Here is a 19,775-nt window from a genome sequence, read left to right as displayed (position 1 = left end):
GTACCCTTCCGATCAAAATTGGAGAGAAGACAAAAGCCAAGAAGAGCGAACCGTTATTCGAATCGCAGTGGATTCTGTTTCAGGTCAGCTGTGCTGCACTGTGGCAGAAAATGAGCGAAATTACATCGAAGAATTTAAGAGTTGGTAAAAACTGTCAAAAAATACGTCAAAAAACATTCAAAATACATAAAACAAACACTTTTTACGAATTAATAGTGGACTTCTTTTTTATCTTCTTTTACTGGCGCTTTATATAAAAACAAAATGACAAATACTTAAAAATTAAAAATTGAGCACCTCTTTTGAAAAAATTTACAGTTTTGGTCCACGTTTTTCTTCGAATCAAAACAATGATAAAATTAAAGCAAAAATAAAAATTGTCAAAAATAAACAAAAACATAAATGTGACATAAAAACAAAAACAATAAGATAGAAAACGGTAACGTAACCGTAAGCTAATTGCTACAAGGTACAAGATGCTTTACACGATTTTAACATCATTGAATGAATCACAAATCGAAAAAATTACATTGTTTACATCAACATTCACATAAAACTCATCGATTGCACACGCAGGTGCGATAAAACGTTTACTCAGATGTAGTGAATCGTATACAATTTTTAAACAATGCTGAATCGATCGAAAATACAGGAACCGTCGGATGATACATCGTTGATAATCGAATAATTACGACGACGAGATGAAAAGATGAATATATCGTTGAGGCGGAAAAGTCCCTCGCCTTTACTACGCTGAGTCGACTGGCTTTAACGTTGCCAGGAATCGTTACGACGCTCGATGATTTGCTAAGTGAAGCGAAAACCCATAGCAATTAGTACATAGAAATAAAAAATATCACGCCGACGTAGGCGTTGTAGGAAATTTGAACAAATTTAAATTAGTTTACGTTAGTTCACTCGAATCTAAAAAAAAAAAAAATTGAAAATGGTCGAAACTACGAAAGTATTGGCGACTTCGAGTGAATTTTGAAAGTTTTACTGGTGAAATTTTGGCCCTAGGTATTGCTACCTTTTTTAAATTTATCAGTACCTACGTTTGTTGGGTAGGTACCTACAATTTTGAAATTCTTTTTTACATTGCCCAAATTTATTTTTTTAATAAATTAAAGTTGAATAAAAATTTCACCAGTTTTTGATATCGTGTAGGTAGGTAACCTAATTACGATACTTACGAGTAGGAATTTAATCTTCCTCGTTTTTCGAATCGTCAAAATTGTCTTTCATCGGAGATTTTTGCTCAGCCAGGCTGGGCTCATCCTCCATTTTGGATTCGTCTGTCGCTGAGGACAGTGTCGATTGTGCCGATGTGTTCGGCGATTGAAACGTCGTGTTAGCTGGTGTCGATGCCACCGATGATGCGAATGAGGTGTTAGGCTGCGTCGGCGTGTTAGGCGCAGTGCCGGTGTCCATATGTTCGACTCCAAGCGACCGTGAGCTTGAGTTAGGCGCGAGGCTAAGATAATTCGGAGCTGTAGAGCGCGGTGACCCTTGGACAATCGACTGTGGTGGCGCAGAAGGCGCCGGTGATGCTGGAGCTGATGGTCCAGTTGGCGGAGTTGCCAAACTATCAATCGATTGAAAGATTTCGTTGGCACTTTGGCCCGAGGTAGGGACATTTTGCACCGAATTACGTGGCGGAGAAAATATGCGGGAGTTTACGGTGATAGTAGCCGTACCTCCGGGTATTTTCACTGTTTGTTGTCCGAGAGCAGGTATGCTCTGTGAAGTTTGGTGATTAATACCAGCTCCAGCAGATGCTGCGTTGTCAGTAGGTGGCGTAGGAGCGGGTTGACTTGACGGTCCGGCCACGGCATTCGGTTGTTGGCTTTGCTGGGTATTATTACTCGCAGCGAGTTGCTGCTGTACTGAGGCGTTGAGTTCACGATCGTTATCGTCGTTTCCCGCATTAGACGCATTGTCGTCGTCATTTCCTTCGTAGTTGTCATTATCATCGTTGGCACGTTCGGTGACGTCTAAAGGAATCATGATAAATTCGTTACGTACAGTAATGACGAAGTCGGTGAAGTCTTCTAGTCGGTACATTGGGCCGAATTGATCTATCTCAGGTTCTAGACCTGCGAAGAAGTTAAGTGGTGCCATCATTTGGATGGTACCGCTGAACGTTCTAGTCCAAGTGCTGCGTAGGACTCGCTCGTAGTCTTGTAAGACTTGTTGGGGTTGTTCGCGGTAGCGAATCAATGGCATTACGTAGATTTCCTCAACTTGTCTACGTTGTAATAGGCGAAGTAACGCAATAAATTGTTGTTCGAAATTGAACACTGCTGTTCCGTGGAACGCGTCCCAATTTCCAATCGATATCATAAGCCGCCGTGGGATCTGTGGTAAAGATGTAAGGTAGTTTATGAGATCTTGTAACGTAAGGTCTCTGCGATATAGCGAGGGGTGGAGGAGGTCGCGCATTTCGGGTTTACGTTGCAATATGTATTGCACCATACCGAATATGAATCCATCGCCGAGCATTAAAATATCTTGCGCAGCTAGCGCAGTTTGAGCCGTACTGTAATCGTAAATTTACACGAAAAATTTTAAGAAATGCTTAAACACGCACAGAAAACCGCAAAATTAGCAAACTTGCGAAGAGAGAACACATACGCAGACGACGAACATATACATAATGGCTCAGTCGAGCGGCGTACGTCTCGATGCAACCGGCTAGAGCGGCTTATCGAGTTCCCCTCCCTACCGCAGTTGCCTGTGGCGAGTGTCGTGTACGTGCCGTTGACGTAAAGTAAAATGGCGACGAATCGGTTCGTTTCATGTTACAGGCGTATGTGTGTCGTTGTGTGAGTGTAATTCGATGGTGAATTTCTAGGAATTTTGCTATCAAGCCGTTGTGAGCTTGCAAATGTTTGCTTCGTTGGCTTGTTTCGATCAGAGTTGTAGGCTCTGTTGCCTAATTTCGCTGATAGTTTTGCGAGTGTGGTAGTGTGTATGTGTGAGAATGGCGAACGATCTCGTTGAATTTTATGTGTATTATATTTGCTGCGAAATATATCTTATTGTCTGATTTTTATCATGTAGATAATTCTGGGTATTTTTAGCTCGATCGATTCGAGAGAGGTTGGTGTGTTGTTGGCTTAGTTGCCAGATTTCAGGTTTGTCAGACTTTGTCAAAACTGTGTTCGAAGTCAAACACGTCGAGGTGTGACGTATTGTCAAAAAGGTGAATTTTGCTTTGAAAATAGTATTATTTCGGTAAAGGGGGTATGTTGAAAGTATTTGAATTTGGGATATTCGAGTTCGAAATTACATACGTACGTGTTTTCAGTCATGTATTTTTTTTACAGAATAAATTACCCAAGATGGATCGAGAGTGATTTTTCGCATTTGAAATGTGTTTAAAAATGCCTCGTAGGTAAAAGTAGATGAGTGTGAGTTGGGAATTTAAAAATTCAGCTGTATAAAAATTGTGTACTTACCTTGAAGTTTTATACTTACGTTAGTATGATTGAGTCTTGATGCGAGTACGTAACTCGGTTTTTCAAGTAGGTACCTGGGTAAAGGAGTCAGGTTTTGAATTTCCAGTTTCGGCTGGTATGCTCACTTTTTCGAAATACGTATGCGAAATAAATCAGACAAGTAGTCAAGTTTTGAATATTTTATTAGTATTAAATTTACAACGTTTAAATAACCGCTAGTCGGTGCGTAGTAGTATCACGTAAAGCTAGGTAGCCAAAATGGCCAATTGTATTGGCTACGTCGTCGTAAATTTAGCTTAATTTCTATTCAATTTACCGAGGTAGGTAATGTTTGGATTATTTCAGCAATGTAGCTGAAGTCATTCGAGATCATATCCTACTTCGAATTGTTCGCATCTATAAATGCGCTATGACTTCGCGAAATTTTTTTTATGGATGTCTTGAAGGAGCGTCGACGTCGTCCGTTAATAGTTATGTGTAGGCGAACTCCTGCGTATTCACGACTGGTTGAAACGTGGACAGTAAAAGGGTCGTCTTCTTCAATTTCGACATTATTTAGGTGCAAAATCTGTAAGATATCTGCTCGCTGCTGTATCGATATTGGGTCGGTTCGTTCGAGTCCTCGTATTCGACGAGTAAGTTGTAATTGGTCTTCTGTGAACCTTGGGAAAAACGTGAAATTGAAGTCCGGATGAATTGAAGCGATGTAGGCGTTCATCTTTGAAAATTGTATTTCAACGTAGTCGGAATTGTGAAATGTCACTTGTATTTTCGTTACGTCACGAACACTGTACTTTTCACTTCTCTTTCGGAAGTAAAAATCGAATCGGTTTCGAAGTCGAACACGGAGGCGCGAATCAGTCAATGTTTGTTTTACGCGACGAAGCAATTTCTACTTATCAATACGACACGGTGTTCGGAAATTTTTTATTGTGTATTCGACGTTGAATTTTGTATTTTGGGAAATGAAATTGAAACTTCTCGGTTTCGGTGGGTTTGGGTATTCGAATCGTTTTCGATCTGTCTTACCACAGTGGGTGATAGTTAATTTAACCCCCGAAATAGGTAGGGTTTGTTTTTCATTTCTTTTTCCATTTCTTTGCACTTTTCGTCAAATTCTTCTTTTTCTTTTTTACGCTGCGCCATGTCAGCTTTCAAACGCAAATAGGATTCGCTTGTTTTGCCTTTCTGTTTCTCCCTGAGTTCGAGGTTTCTTTTTTCGATGTCGCGTATACACGCATTGTAGCGTGGTTTGGCTTTTTTAGCCACTTCACCATATTGGATCAAAAACTGTTTTCTTTTACGAATTCGAGTCGGTTCCGAAAGTGCATCGTCGATCTCTGTAGGGTCGACTTTGAGTTTTTGTAGTAGTTCAATTAGGTCTTTTTGTTCAGGTTCAGTGTCTGATTTGAATTTCACTTTTTTCTTTTTTCGTGATGTTTTAGTTGACTCGTTGTCAGTGTCAGACGATGCGTCATATTGTTTGACGTGAAATAAATTTAAATTTTTTAATTCTTCGACCATAGAGTCGGTATTTATATCGTCCTTTGTAGGTTTCTTTTCCACAGTGGGAATTTCTTTTTGGTTGGGTTTGGGGGTTTGTTTACTTGCCCCAGTGTCAAATTTTGGTATTTTTGTAATTTCAGCGTCAAAAATAGACTCGTAGCCTTGATCGATTGGATCATCGAAATGAATACTTTGAGTATTAAAATTCGTAAATTGTGGTTTCCAGCCAGTTTTAGCCTGTCTTTCAGCTAGTCGAGCTGAAATACGGGGTTTGTCCTGTTTGGGTGTGGGAACGGGGTGCCCTGCCCCTGTCGGTTGTGCTCTAGATGTACTAGGGGGAGGGTTATTAGTATTAGTGATCAAGCTTGTAGCTTGTGCAGTATTTTTGATTCTGTCTGCGACAGATGGTTTTTTCTTTTTAGGTGTAAGTGTGGGTGTAGGCTTGAGTTCAGCCTTTTTCCGTTTTTTATATTTCTTTTTGCGTTTGATACGAGCTTTTTGTTTTTGTGTTTTTTCTTCAGAAGAGTGGGTGGTTGAGCTCATGATCGACTCATAAAGTTGTGTGTCAAATTTTTTCAAATTTCGTAGATTTAAGCGCTGTTCTCGCGCTACGTCGATTACCTTTTTAATAATCATTCGTGAACCTTTGTCAAATACCGCTTTGTCAGCGTCAGTGGCTAGAGGTATGCCTTGTATACGTCGTACGCGCGAGTCGCTATCTTCAGTCGAGGTAGACGAGTAGGTTTTTGTCAAGTGATTGTTTAGAAAATTTTTTATTTTCGTAATCATATCTGCTTGATCGATATACGAATGTAAGCAAGGATCTTTCCTCATAGTGTCTATTTCATCCTGAGTCATGAAGAGCGTGAGTTGTCTCACATTTGCTACTCGATTTACATTCGAGTTGTCAATTGGTTCTATTAGGTAGCAGTTTTTTCCAGATCGTTGTAAGATCATGTATGGTCCAGATTTCTTTGGGTAAAATTTTTCACCAGTTAACCTATCACTGTTGGACAGTTTATGATTTGTGAGTAATACTAAGTCACCTAGACGTAATGTAGTAGGATCTGGGTGTTCCTTGTTAAAATTATATTCGTCCTCGATTTCTTTCAATCGACGTTTTTCACGTATGAAAGTTTCTATAATCTGTTTTTGTGACATGTTGTCAACTTTTAGGCTAAGTAGGTCAGTGGTGTACACTGCTTTCTTCGCAAGTTGGTCTGCAATTATGTTAGTGTACTCCAATTTTCTGGCATATACGTGAATGAATTCACAACGTTTAAACTGCTCTTTGAGTTTGAGAATTTTTTCGAAGATGAGTTTGTGGAAAACAGGTTTTTTCCTAGAGTTTAGCCAGTTATTCTTTTTCCATCTTTCGACGGTGTGGTTCAGTGCTTTGACTGCATAGTTTGAGTCAGAAAAGCATTTAACTTTTTCAAAGCCATTTCTTTTCATCGTCATAAGTGCTATAAGAATCGCTATAAGTTCAGCATAATTGTTGGAAACTGGGAAGTCTCCTTTTTCTCCGATTCGTACAGATATGTTTTTGTTTGATTCGGGAGCGAAGCAAATGCCGATTCCAGCGACTGCGTCGTCGTCACCGTTTTTGGAGCAAGCTCCATCCGCAGTAACACGTGCACTACCGTCGGGTTCGATGATAATATCATCTTTGTCCAATTTATATTCCCAGTTTTCCTGGATTGTCATTGATGGTAGTTTTGTCTTTGCTAGCTTTTGCAGCAATTCTAGTAAGCTATGCGTGAAATTGAACACGTTGTCTTTATGAGGTAATTTCTCCGAGATTGGATCTGAAATGCCCCAGGCCTCATTAGGTTTAAACCCAAAGATGCCTGGTGTATTGTTTATCTCGTTTTCAATTTCATTGACGTAAGTGTACCAATTTGCGTGTGTTGTGTAAGGATCGTGTTCCTTGTTTATTTTGGTTCGCAATTTGTCACCTATAATTCGCATAGTACGTTCAACCGACGAGGATTTCGGATTGTACGCATTTGTATGCGCAACTTTTATGTTTCTGTCTTGGAGTAGATTGTACCACTCTTCGCTTATAAATTGTTTTCAGTTATCAGTGATAACTTTTTTGACTGTTACTGCATTTTTCAGTATGTCATTGAGTATGGTTTTCATCTCTCGACAAACGTTTTCAGCCTTAATTTCAGGCAGGGAGCGAATCCAGTTTTTACCGGTAAAAATGTCTTTAGCGACAAGTAGGTACTTAGGTTTTCCCTCTATAGCCGGAGCTGGTCCGTATAAATCCACAGATAGGACTTCTCCTATGCCGAAAGCTTCGACTTTGCCAAATTCTATACTCTTAGGTTGCGAGTAGTTTTTATTTAATTTGCATACTAGGCATGCATTGGTTATTTCGCGAATGTATTCCAGCGATCGGGGATGGTAGTAGATTCGGCGAAATGCCATATCAAGTTTATTGGCACCTGTATGACCATATGCAGTATGTAGGAAATCTACAGTGTCGTAGAAGAGTTCGTCAGGTAAGTATGGCACCTGAGTTTTGTCAGGTAGTGTTTTCATTAGGATTACCTTCATCTTAACTTTTTTCTGAGTCGTATCAGATTCGCTACGAGTGTCAGGTGAAGATGAGATCTCTTCTGTAGTTTTCATTTCACGTAGGGTGAAGGGTTTTAATAGCTTTTTCTTAGCTTCAATCTCAGCTTTTTTGTCAGGAGAATGATATTTTCTTAGTTTTTTAATGAGTTTAGCGCAAGTATCGTCTTTTTGTTGGTATCTTGCAATGTCAGATAGTTTAGTAATTAGCATGGGAACGTTTTCATCTAGAAAATTTATGTCAAACGTCGTGATTAGTGTTTGGAAATTTTTTATTTCCAGTTCAGGTGCTTGCAGCACGTATAGCATTCTGTTTGACGTATTTAGTTTGAAACGTAAATCGAAGCAATTTAGCATCGTGATCCAGTACGCGGCTTTGCGATGCGTTTGCATCATTTCACGATACCGATTGATCGTAGCTAATAAGTGTGATTTGACGTTGATAACACGTCCGTGTACCCACATTTGGAGCCTTTTCAGTACTTGTACAAGAGCCATCATGTCTTTATCAAATGGTGTAAAATGTTTTTGGTGCTCCTCGAAAGCAATTGATACGTATAAGCATACGTGTTTGATTTCCTCTTTGGTAAGGGGATCTATGGTAATATAAAATAGTACCGCATTCATTGCGTCGTCTGTAACGTGGGTATCTAAACAGAGTTCCCCCGTAGGAGGGGGTGGTTGTATTTTAAAGTCTTTGCAATATTCTGCCTTGAGCTCCTCGAAAGCTTTTTCTTGGAGTTCTCCCCACTCAATTTTGCCATCTTTGGCATTTTTGCCTTGCGTAGTAGCATAAATAGGTGCAAGAATTTGCATGTAGTTAGGTATAAAGTTTCTGTACAGGCCAGTTAGGCCAACTAATTGTAGTAGTTGTTTCACAGTCGTAATGTGAAATTTACCATTTTTCTGGTGTTTGTTAACAAATTCCATGAACTTTTTGACCTTTTCGCTTTGTTTAGCGACTTCATCCTTAGATAAGACGAATCCTAAGTGTTCCGCATAACTGCGGAAAAATTGTGTTTTGTTTGGGTTGAGTTTTAACCCATTCTCGCGTATTTTGTCAAATATGTATAGTAAGCGGTCTAAAGTTTCCTTAAATGTCGAGCCAGACACTTTCACGTCGTCTACGAATTTTGTAATTCCTTTTTGGTCAGGTATAACCTTATTTATCATGTAGACAAATTCGCCGCTTGAAATGTTCAAGCCTTAAGGTAGTCGGCAAAATTAGTAAACTTGGCCGCATACCTGAAATGCTGTAAATTGACGAGAAGCTTCGTCTAGTACTAATTGCCAAAATCCACAAGTGAAATCCAGCGTACAAAAAAGGTTGTCACCTTGGTTTTCGTAGATAATGTATTCTACAGTGTTAGGCTCAGTGAGCACTTTTTGTAGTACTTTATTCAATTCGTCGGCATCTAAACATAGCCGTATGTCACCGTTTTTCTTGATAACAGGTGCGGTAGTGTTTATGTAATTAGACCTTGAAGGTCTTATTATGCCGAGCTTAAGCATTTTGGAAATCGTGCGTCGGAGCGCTTCAATGATTTTTTGGGAGGGTCTGAATTTTTCACCTCTCCACTGGCCTAATGGTGGAATTTTTCCATCTTTAAATTTAAATTTAACCGTTTCACCACGGTATCGGCCAGCATTGAAGCTGAATATGTCTGAGTAAGTTTTAAGTTTGTCCCAAGCGTCATTAGCTTCTTGTAAGGTTATGTCGCCTTTTATGACTAGGTTATTGAGATCAGTTCTCATATTTTTTAAGTAAAGCTCTCTAGCTTGGTTTTGTTCATGAGCCCAGTCTTCATCCATATAGAATGTGTTTTGACTGATTAAACGAATAGCTTCACGTTTATTTTTTCTGTGGACTGCAATCTTTTTGACTGGGTAAATATCATTGATTTCAGTTTTATTCAAAAATGGAATTTTAAAGGACTTTGCCTTTTTAGGGTGGCACTCGGCATATTCATGCCCCTCGCGGTGGTTAATGACTATGCCAAGGTGGCGCATTGATAATCGGCCAATTAGCAGTGATTTCCCTGTTGTGTCAAGTACGTAAAATGGCATGCATACCATATGGGTACCTAGTCGTACGCATATCTCGACGCAGTGCATCATTGCTTTAACTAGTGAATTGTCTGCCATGCGTAAATTAACAGGATTGTTCAATTTTACGTAACGTATCCATTGTGGGTGTTCTCTTGTAATATAGTCGACGAGAGTTTTCGTCATTACGTTAGGGAGAGCCCCCGAATCCAGCTGAGCTGGTAATGGCATATTGTTAATGAAAATAGGTATCGCTGTAATGTGGTCAATCTTCATTAGACTGGGTAGTTGAGGAACTGAGTCCTGTGTAACATTGTCTTCGTTGACCGTTGGTATCACGTTTATACCCACATTGTGTATTTCAAACGTTGGAACTACGTCGTCGGGTTCATCGAACCCTGAGTCAGTGTCATTTTCGAGAGTGTTTTCGTTAATATTTTCAATTTCAGGTTTAGTGATTTCTACGACGTTGTAGTAATGTTCTCCATCGTTAGGATCATGTTTTTCAAGCATTACTAGTGGCGGATCAAAACCACCTTTTGTTTCTTGAGGAATAAACCTGATGTTGTGAGTATTGAGTTTCATAATGTCATCAAGCTCAAGTATAGCTTTGTTTAATTCGATATTGGGATCGCATTTTAATGCTTGGTCATCGCAAATTTCTATTTTGTTGTCTTTGGACACTTTTATTGTTTTTGGTCCTAAAGGCGAATCGTACGCATAGTATTTTGCATTGTCAGCAATGTTTGTCATCGAAACTGGTATTTCGACTGATTTTCTTAATTTTATTTCTGGTGGTTTAGTGCCATCGTCTACAATTTTTACAGTATGAGTATATAGGTCTTCTATGTCGGCCATATTGACTAAATATTCATTTAATCTGTCATTTGTAGGCGACTTCTTCGCTTCGTCTTTCACGATTGTACGTTTTTTGTCGCCGTCCTGAGCGATTTGTTTTCGACCTAGTGGCGAATTGTAATCGTAAAGTCTTGAAAATTTGGCAGCTTTTGCTGGTGGATCGTACGTAATTTTGTGAAATGAACCTTTATGTCCGTCGGGAATGTATTCCCTTCGTTCATATTCACCGGAGATTGGACTGCAGTGAATTCGTTCTGCTAATAATTGTACTAAAGCACGCATTGTGCTTCTGTTTATTTGGACTTGGTCGTCCTTATGTTCATGTGAGGATTCTTCAGACTGTTCAGTCTTAGGATGTACTCTTTCATTGTCAGATAGGTGGATGTTTTCGTATTTGAGTAGATGCTGGCACATCATATCTAGTTTAACTGGGTACATAGCCATTTCTGGATAATGTCTGTTCATTGTGTTTGAAAAATGGAACGTGTTTTCCAATGGCATTATTTTGTTATCCGTAGACGCTTCCGGTAGTTGAAAATGTGTGTCATCAGTGTGCACGCATGTTTCAGTGCGTAAAAATTGGTACGCTAGGTCGCGTATAAAAGTGATTCGCGGGTCTTCCGCAATGCGAACGAATATATCGCGAGTTTTGCTATATTTGCCTATTTTGACGCCGTATTTCGGGTTGCGGTAAGGTAGTACAACAGGCATCAGTAGTATGATGTGTTTAGCCTTATGATCGTTGAAAATCATGTTTATGATTTCTCGTAATTGTTTTTCCGTCTTGTCGAACGGTTCATTGAAGAAATTTAGTTCTGCTTGGCAGGCAGATAACACGAATGTTGCGTTAGGTGTAAATTTCGATTTTTTAATTATATCGTAAAGGTTTTCGAGCTTAATTTGCTCTTGTATGCAGGCAGGTAGATTGTATTGACGTTTGAATGTACCTCTACGAATATAGTGTACGAGGCTGTCGCCAACCCAAATGTAGTCATCAAGTATAGATGAGTCTGGCTTAATCGGAGTCTCATTCGTACTAGGCGCAGACTCCTGATCGCCTAGTTCTTGGCGTTTCCCTGCGCCGTGTTAGTTGTATTTAGCTGGGGTGTACCAGTGGTGGTAGATGCAGTTGTATTAGGCGCAGTGGGTTGCGGAATGGGTCCAGTTTGTGTAAATGGACTCGTAATTGGGGCCTGGTGTGAAGCCTGTGTGGTAGGTTGGGGCGTGGTGGGTGGTGGCGGGGTATTGAATTGGATACCTGCTACGTTAGCAGCAAGAGTTGCCATCGCTGCTTGCGATTGTTGTGCTTGTTGCATTTGCAACATTTGTTGTACTTGTGTTGCAGTAAAAAATGTTTCCTGAGGCAATGTAGCCGTTGGCTGTTGTTGCTGTTCCTCCTCTTCGGGGTCAACAACATTACCATATTGATCGTATGCGATTACATAAGCCGGCACCGTATTGTCCGTTTCCGTATCGATATCAGTTACGTTTACTGAGTGTGTATTATTGTAAGGTACTTCAATTTGACCTGAGTGAGGTGAAAATTCACCTAGACAGTTACCTTCAGCATCGTAAGCTAAATATTTCACTTCCAGAGGCTTTGCTCTGTGTTTATTATTTTGGAAATTGGGTGGTGGAAAATTTGGCTCTTTACCATTTGTTATCGCGAGTATTCCCGGTGTAGGGGGGGCTGTAAGCGCGAGTGGACCTCTATTGGGAGGAGGAGTGTTATAACCATTTCCTATCTGTTTGTACCCCATCGTAAAAGGGTTAAGTGGTATTCCATTTATTGCACGTCCTTGCATGTCGTGGTGCGCGAAATTTCCGCTTGGTTGGTCTTTAGGCGGTTTCATGTCCGCATTCCAACGGTTGTTGAGTATCGTATCTCGAGGTATGTTTGTGCGTCGAGGGTTACCGTTTGGTCCACGCTCAAATGGTTCCAGTTTAATTTCCTGGTGCCAAAGTCGCTGATAATCGTCTGCAATGCTCTGCATTTTTTCAATAAATTCAGTAACCGTCGTGTTGTTTGTTATAGGTAATTCTCTGTGGAATTGTTTTGGCATTTTAGTCCTAAACATCTGTAATAGGAATTCTGTACCGCGATGATTTGATTGCGCTAATGTCTTTAACCATCTTGTTAAAAATGCTACGAGTTCTGGCAGAGTCTTAGCGGAATTGACCCTGTCGCACTGAAGTTCAGCTTGACCTTGTATGGTTGCGTTCCAGTAATATTTGAGGAAACTGGTTTTCGTCGCTTCGTACGTGTCAGTGCTGCGGCACGTTTGTCGCCATTGGGCGGCGTCCTTCGTAATGACTACGGACTTAAACGCAGCCGCTTTGTGCTGATTTTCAATTTTGTACATCGCCATATGATCTTCAAAGGCTTCAATGAATTCGTGGGGGTGCCACCGGTTCTCCTCTGTGTATGTAATGCCGGCGTTCTTCATGATACCGAAGTCAATACGAGGTGGTTGTAAGTTGCCTTGAATAGCTGCAAATTGTTGGTGCGGTGGCACCGCGTCGTATTTATCTTTTAGACGAAAGAATTCAGTTGTTAGTACTTCGTGGTTACGAGTATTCCTTTTAGTTTCAATTATGTTTTGACGTAATGTTTCGTCTGTATTGTCTGCACGTTCGGTAAGTTGTAGTACCGAGTACTGTGTGCTTGTTTTTAATTCAGCGAATTCAGCTGCGTGCTCAGTGGCCCAAGTGTTTATGTTGTTAATCGATTGTCTCAATTCGGCGAGATTAGTCTTCGATGATGTTAGTCTAGGATCGACATTGCGAACAAAATGGGTTGCGTTCGCAGCTGATATAGCAGCTTCTTGCGCGGCAAGGCGCGAATTTTGAGCGGCTTGGCTGCTAGTTGCCACTTGGTTATTAAATTGTTGTTGCTGAATGTACAGCTCTGTCAAATGTTCTCTTTCTACCGCGAATCCTTGTTGGATTGTAGCTTTCAAGTATGCGCAATTGATTGCTTCGTCATCCTCAGGTAGATCCGGGAAGTTTATATTCGGAATGTTATTATTCCCAGCCATTTCGGGTTTAGCTTCGGAGATTGGCTGTAAAGTAGATTTTGGCACACTACGGCGCGATGTACTCTTTCCTTGTAACGCACGTTCGTTATAATCTACTCGTGTGGTGGTCCGAGTACTGCGGCGCAGTGGTGTATTGGACATAAAATAAATTCTCTAAACGTATTCGAAAAATATTTTTATTGTATAAAATAATTGATTGAGGCAAGTTAAAAATATTCACGAGGTAGTAATAAAGAGAAAATTAGTAGGTACTGCGGCGGTACCGTCACACGAGACGCGCACTTGAAAAATTGGCGCGAACTCGTGGAATCGTTTTAACCGTTGAGACGACGGCGGCAGCTGCAGCTACGGCGATATCGTCCGATGTTCGATGCAACGAGCGGGTGCAGCAGCGGCGTAGGCGGGCCGGCTGCTACTGTTCGACGCACTTCTTCTATCTAAAAACGCGGGAACTTTTCTTCGGCCTTTTGTGGGCGCTTATTCTCCGGAAAATTCACACGAACAAAAGCGAAAAAAGCTCCTAATATTATCTAGATAAATTTAGCGCAGTATTTATCATGCAAATTGGGCCAGGGAGCCCAAATTAAGCTCACGCGGATGCGTGTATAAGCAGGAAAAATGCACTAAATTTAATTTCAAATTGCAGTTAGGCGCCAATGTGAAATATTACTTTATGCTGACTTCCTATAATGGATTAAGAAGAGACTTACCCCGGCTAGATTGGTAAATAATATTACACAGAATAATACACGACACGCGGTGTTTGTAGAATTATGTATTCATTACGTTACATGTCGATTTACACATAATATGATAATTACACGAAACAAATATAATAATTGCCTTCTTCGGCGGAACCGTTTAACACAATTAATACACTGATAAACTCAAATTAACCATATAAACTCACATTAACTTTACAAAGAAATAATAACTTCACATTAACCGTTCACGTAAAACGTGCCCAATAAATTCACATTAACTGACCCGACACTACACAGTAGTACATGACGAATAACGGCCGCAGCGCCGATCACCGGACTCGACGTCCAGCTCGCGACGCTGTTCAGTGTTACCACCACAAGGGTGGTAATCTGTCCCTAATATCCCTTACAGGAACGGCATATATCCCTCTCACAGGGCATTACATGATTAGCCATGTACATAATTCTGTTCCTTTATAGGAAGACTGAATTTGAATATTTTAAATTGGCGTGAATGATAAAAATACCTATCTTTCTTAACAGCGGAAGAAAAATTCATAAATCTTGTCGAAATAAGTACCTAGGTAAGTAAAACTATTCTCGAGGAAATGTATTCTAGTAGATATGTAATTTTTATTCTCAGATTTTGAACAACTTTTTCAAATCCATGGGTGCGGGTGTTCTTAAATTTCTTTCCTCACATCGCAATACAACATGGTGGGCTATTTTGAGGGTAAGAGAAGATATTTCACGTTTGAATTCGCATAAAAGTTCAAAAATTGAACAAAATTGAAAGATATATCATCAACTTTTCCATTTTATTTTTATTAAGTACATACTACAAGTTTTTTGGGGGGGTTTATCAATGGTAAGAAAACGAGAATAAGTGCTCTTCAGACTGACAATATATTTATGCTAAATTACGCGATTGATCCAAATCTTGTAAAATTGTTGACCGTTTTACTCATATTGATTAAGTACATTCACATAAACCTTAGCTGTGGTAACCTAAAAAATCTCATTTTTTCGTTTTCAACGAATAAAGGCAACTATTGTTAGAAAGCCTCAAAGTCCATAAAAATTAAAAATTGTCAGACAATTATTTTTTGAAAATTTTTGGAATCGTAATAAATAATTTCTAGAATATTTCAGAAGCCAGCATTTTACAGTGACTATAATATCCAGGATTTATTATTCAACGACGAAATTCCATTAGGTATACCTATTTCATTTCAGACACATACAGATGATAAAATAAAGGGTTATGTTATAGCTGCTCGAAAAGAGTAGAGGAGACTTAACTTTTCCCCAAAGCAGCAAACAGCACGAAATAAATTTACATTTTCTTGTCTGAGCAAGGTTGAATAAAGCAATTACAAATTTAAATAACCAAAATTCTTTATATGTACACTAGGCAACTGATAATGTTTGTACACGAACTGCACATAGGTAGATAGGTATACCTATTCAATTTTCATGCAAAACCCAAAGATTTCACTATCAACGCTTTTCAACAAAGAATCTTTCTCCTTGCATAATTTAAGATTTAAATTTTTACAATACAATAACACTCATTATTCCAAGTATTACGCATGAATTCACACATTCTTTTTCGAGACGAATACGGCATATTATTACAGGTACCTTGTCCATCTTATCCATCTACCCAAGTTGCTGAAGATGAAAAAAAAAACAGAACAAAATAATTTTTTAAATCATCTAGCTTGCGCAAAAAAAAACAGAAGTAGGCAGACACCCCAAATTTTTGCACGGTCCGCATTTAATCAGATCGGTATAGAAAAAAATCTGCAAGATGAACACATTAAATTATGAAACAACACATTTAAATCGGGTAGGCTACACTGGCTATAACTAGTTCTACAACTCCTTAAAAATGGCATAATTAAACTTTAGGAATGTGGGTGAAGACTGAAGGTCTCTCTCTAGTCTCTTGTAGACGTTGGAAACTAATACGCAGACGAAAATGCACGAGCTATTAGCATTCGTGACTGTCAAGATTCCAATATTTCCATCTAGTTCGTACTTCAGTTTAAACGTAATTATTAATTCGAGTGTAATTGAAATACCTACATTCATTATGGTGGGCAGAAGAACAAGACACAGATAGGGATATATACGAGTAAATATATAAGGAACAGTATGAATTGACTAACGGGCACAGACTGGAGTGATCGTTTTTACTGTTGACTATGATTAATCAAATACCTATCAGACTAACTGAACATTCTTCGAACCTAAATTTAAATTTATATGTAGGTATACACTTAGCCATGTTACCGACAATTAGAAGGAAACTTTTATTTCAGCATTTAAAACTTCCTTCTATGGAAGTTATCGTTGCCTGCATGTTATTTCTTTCATAAAAAAATACATAAGTATTGAAGTTCCATTTTTAAAAAATCTTAAATTATAAATACCTACCTATAGAACTCAATTTTATAGTTACCTACTTTGTAATGCACCTATGTGTGTACAATGTAAATATATTATACAATTTAGAAAGAAAAAATCTTCAAATGGGTACCTACGATGGAAAATAAGTAGGTATATCTACCTACGTATGTCATTCATAAAAGGCAAAATGATTATGATTATCTTATACACCAGCACCTGAGATTACATTACAATAATTGCATAATAAAAAATCTTGCGTCTTTATTTTTTGCACGTAAGTACCTAGTTGAGCTTTTATACCGTAAATTAGCATCATCCTTTCCTAATGATACGTACTCCTAATAACGGAGGATATTATGGAACTGTGCTCAGAAAGCAAAACAAGAAATTGACAACCGTAAACCACAATACACTTCTGTGTGTAATTCGACAGTCTACAGCTATTCATGTTTACGCGTAGGTATTGTTCATCATTAAGGCGAAGGAAAAAAAAGGAAATGGTGAAGATATTTCGACGGTAACTAGTAAAAAATTACAAGGAAGTTCTGGTTTAATGGCCGGACCACAGACGTTCGCATTTTATTATTATATGTATATTTTTCGAGATGTATCGCTACAAATTACGCTTGTATAAAGCGTCGCAGCATTATGAATGTTCCATGCGAAGCTTCTTGACCGTGTTATTTAATTACCCGTCTTTTTTATTCGTACATTCTTCAAGACATAAATAGGTAGGTCCTAATTCTAAGTACACCGGGCCATGATTTTGTTTGTTTGTTTTTTTCACCTTAACATTCATCTTCTTAATTGAAGAATTCGCAAAGGAGAGTTTTATGGCTAATTTTTAAACAGGTACCTAGACCTACTCAACTATCAACATATTCGAGAGTTACAGTTCAATCAGTGTTGAACAACGCGTCTTAAAGATGAACCGAATAATTACCATCTGAACGTCCAAGTAGCTGTAGGTTAATCACCTATGAGGTAAGTAACCTTTTTAACAAATATTCAGCGAACTTTATTTTTGATTTATCAAATCTTCGAAGCGTGAAATTGTTTAATTTACTGGAATATAAAGCACTCGCGATGTTCTGTAGGTAGGTACCTGTATAGTACAGTGTATGTACATGCACCATATGAATGAGTAAGAAATAGTAATTATGGTACGTAATAATTAGTGCGTATCTAAACAATGGATTGCGAAATTGTAAAGAAATTTTGAATTTGCATATAAACAACATTATTACGATTGAATCGCTGTACGTACAGAAAATGCTCAACATCTAAATAGTAAGTGAGTAAATATTTACTCGGAGAGAAAAAAAAGAAAGAAGTGGCGCGTGGCGTAGGTATAATCCATACGTAGGTACTACCTATTTCTTAATACGATTTTTGTGATCACTGATCTTAAAGATCTTACAATTTCGTACGAAAGGTAGACTTCAGGGGAGATGTTTTGATAAGTACCTAAACGAAGACGATTGTGCTGAATTCTTGTGGCATCTGCACAGAAGTTTTAAAAAACCGTAGACTTTTTTTTATCACGAGTTCAGAAGATTATCCACTTGAAAAGAGATGATCCATTTCTAATAACTAAACCCCGCATATGTGTATTTTAGAAACCTGAAGGACTTTAACTGAAAAAATATTATGCACAATACAAGTAGATAGGTACTTTATCTATTGCCTTAAATGAAATTAGACGAGTTCTTATTCAAGGGAAATGAAATATCACAAGCATTACGGTGGAAATACCTCCATAATTCAGTCATTTTTTCCGTATTGTTACATTTTCATCAGTTTACAATGTGTACTTTTACGGCACTTCCTGTAGTTCACAATCTGAATTGTTGCATGAAAGTGCGATGCAATTAATCAACAAATCATCGGATCGAATGACAAAGTATTCACAAAAATTTTCCTACATCTGTTTTAAATATAGGTCCATGCACGATTGAAGGTACTCGTATATAAAATAATGTCATCATTTATTGAATTTTCTCCATGCGTCAAACGCATAGGTAGCATAATGTTGGTAATGGTACATATGTAATGTATGCCAAGCACCGCTACATTTCTTTATCTACAATTCAACACAGCCCATAGGTAACATATTCGTACTCATTTTAATGGTGTGGCTGTGGATGTCGATCGACAGTAATTGATTGATAGGTAGAGTATGGAGGTCTAGCGAGGTACGTACGTGCATCTGGACAACTCTACTGCGCCCACTAAGCGTTTCCGAACTAGAACATACCTCACCTACCTACCTACCTACCTAGCAGTACCTACCTATTAACATCCAGTAATCGTATAATTAAACCTTACTCATTAAAAAATACTCCATTTAGAAAAATTTACATAGAATTAGCACGGAAATGGGAATCGGCTGATCAGTTAATAGGTACAGAGAAGGTACACTATTTTTTTTCTTTTTTCAATTTGTGTTTCGAGGAATTGGGTAAAGAGTTTTAAACAATGCACCAAGTCAGGTAAAAATTTATTCAACAGTGGAAAATTTCTTAAAAGAAACTGACCAAGAGCAATCATGTAGGTATACGTGATATCAAAAGAAAATCTAATTTAGCGTATTACTTTTGATTGCATTTTCTCTACATGTATAGACTTATGGGTACGAGGAATGAAAAGTACATATAGGTATAAAATCGCATTAAGAATCGATCCATCAATCTGATCATCGTGTTAATAAAAAATGAAGAATGAGTATCCAATGACAGACGCAAATAAGTACGAATGCACGAGAACTATGATTACATCAATGACAAATTAGTACTCGTACTTAATGATAATAAATCAGTTTTATTCGCGAGTGGGGTCAAATTTTTCTTCGAGAAAATTGAAATGCGATTTGCGAAGGAAATACTCGTACATGGTATTATTTCAGCTTCAATCAAGGTATACATAGCTACTTAGCCAGTACCTATTCTTTTCGCATAATTTCTATTTTAAAATATTATGTAGGTACTTCTTACAGGGTCTTCGAGAGAAAAAAAATGATGTGGGCAAGTGAGCAAATGTAACTATATACGTATAGGTACATATATGTACACATCGTAGGATAAACCAGTTCATAAAAACGTGTTTTTAATCTAACACTGTTTCGCATATGTGATATGTCTGGCACAGAAATGCTAAAGCTAAAT

General features: G+C 38.5%; 1 protein-coding gene across 3 annotated transcripts in view; it reads right to left on the bottom strand.

Annotated features, from left to right (window-relative positions):
* The window catches only part of LOC135832010 (uncharacterized), a 42,655-nt gene that overhangs the window by 20,942 nt on the left and 1,938 nt on the right, over positions 1–19,775 (bottom strand). The window lies entirely within an intron of this gene.

The sequence above is a fragment of the Planococcus citri genome, chromosome 1 (assembly GCF_950023065.1).
Source record: "Planococcus citri chromosome 1, ihPlaCitr1.1, whole genome shotgun sequence".
Classification (NCBI taxonomy): Eukaryota; Metazoa; Arthropoda; class Insecta; order Hemiptera; family Pseudococcidae; genus Planococcus; species Planococcus citri.
Note: the sequence above shows the minus strand (reverse complement) of the source record. Positions and strands in the feature narration are given on the sequence as shown.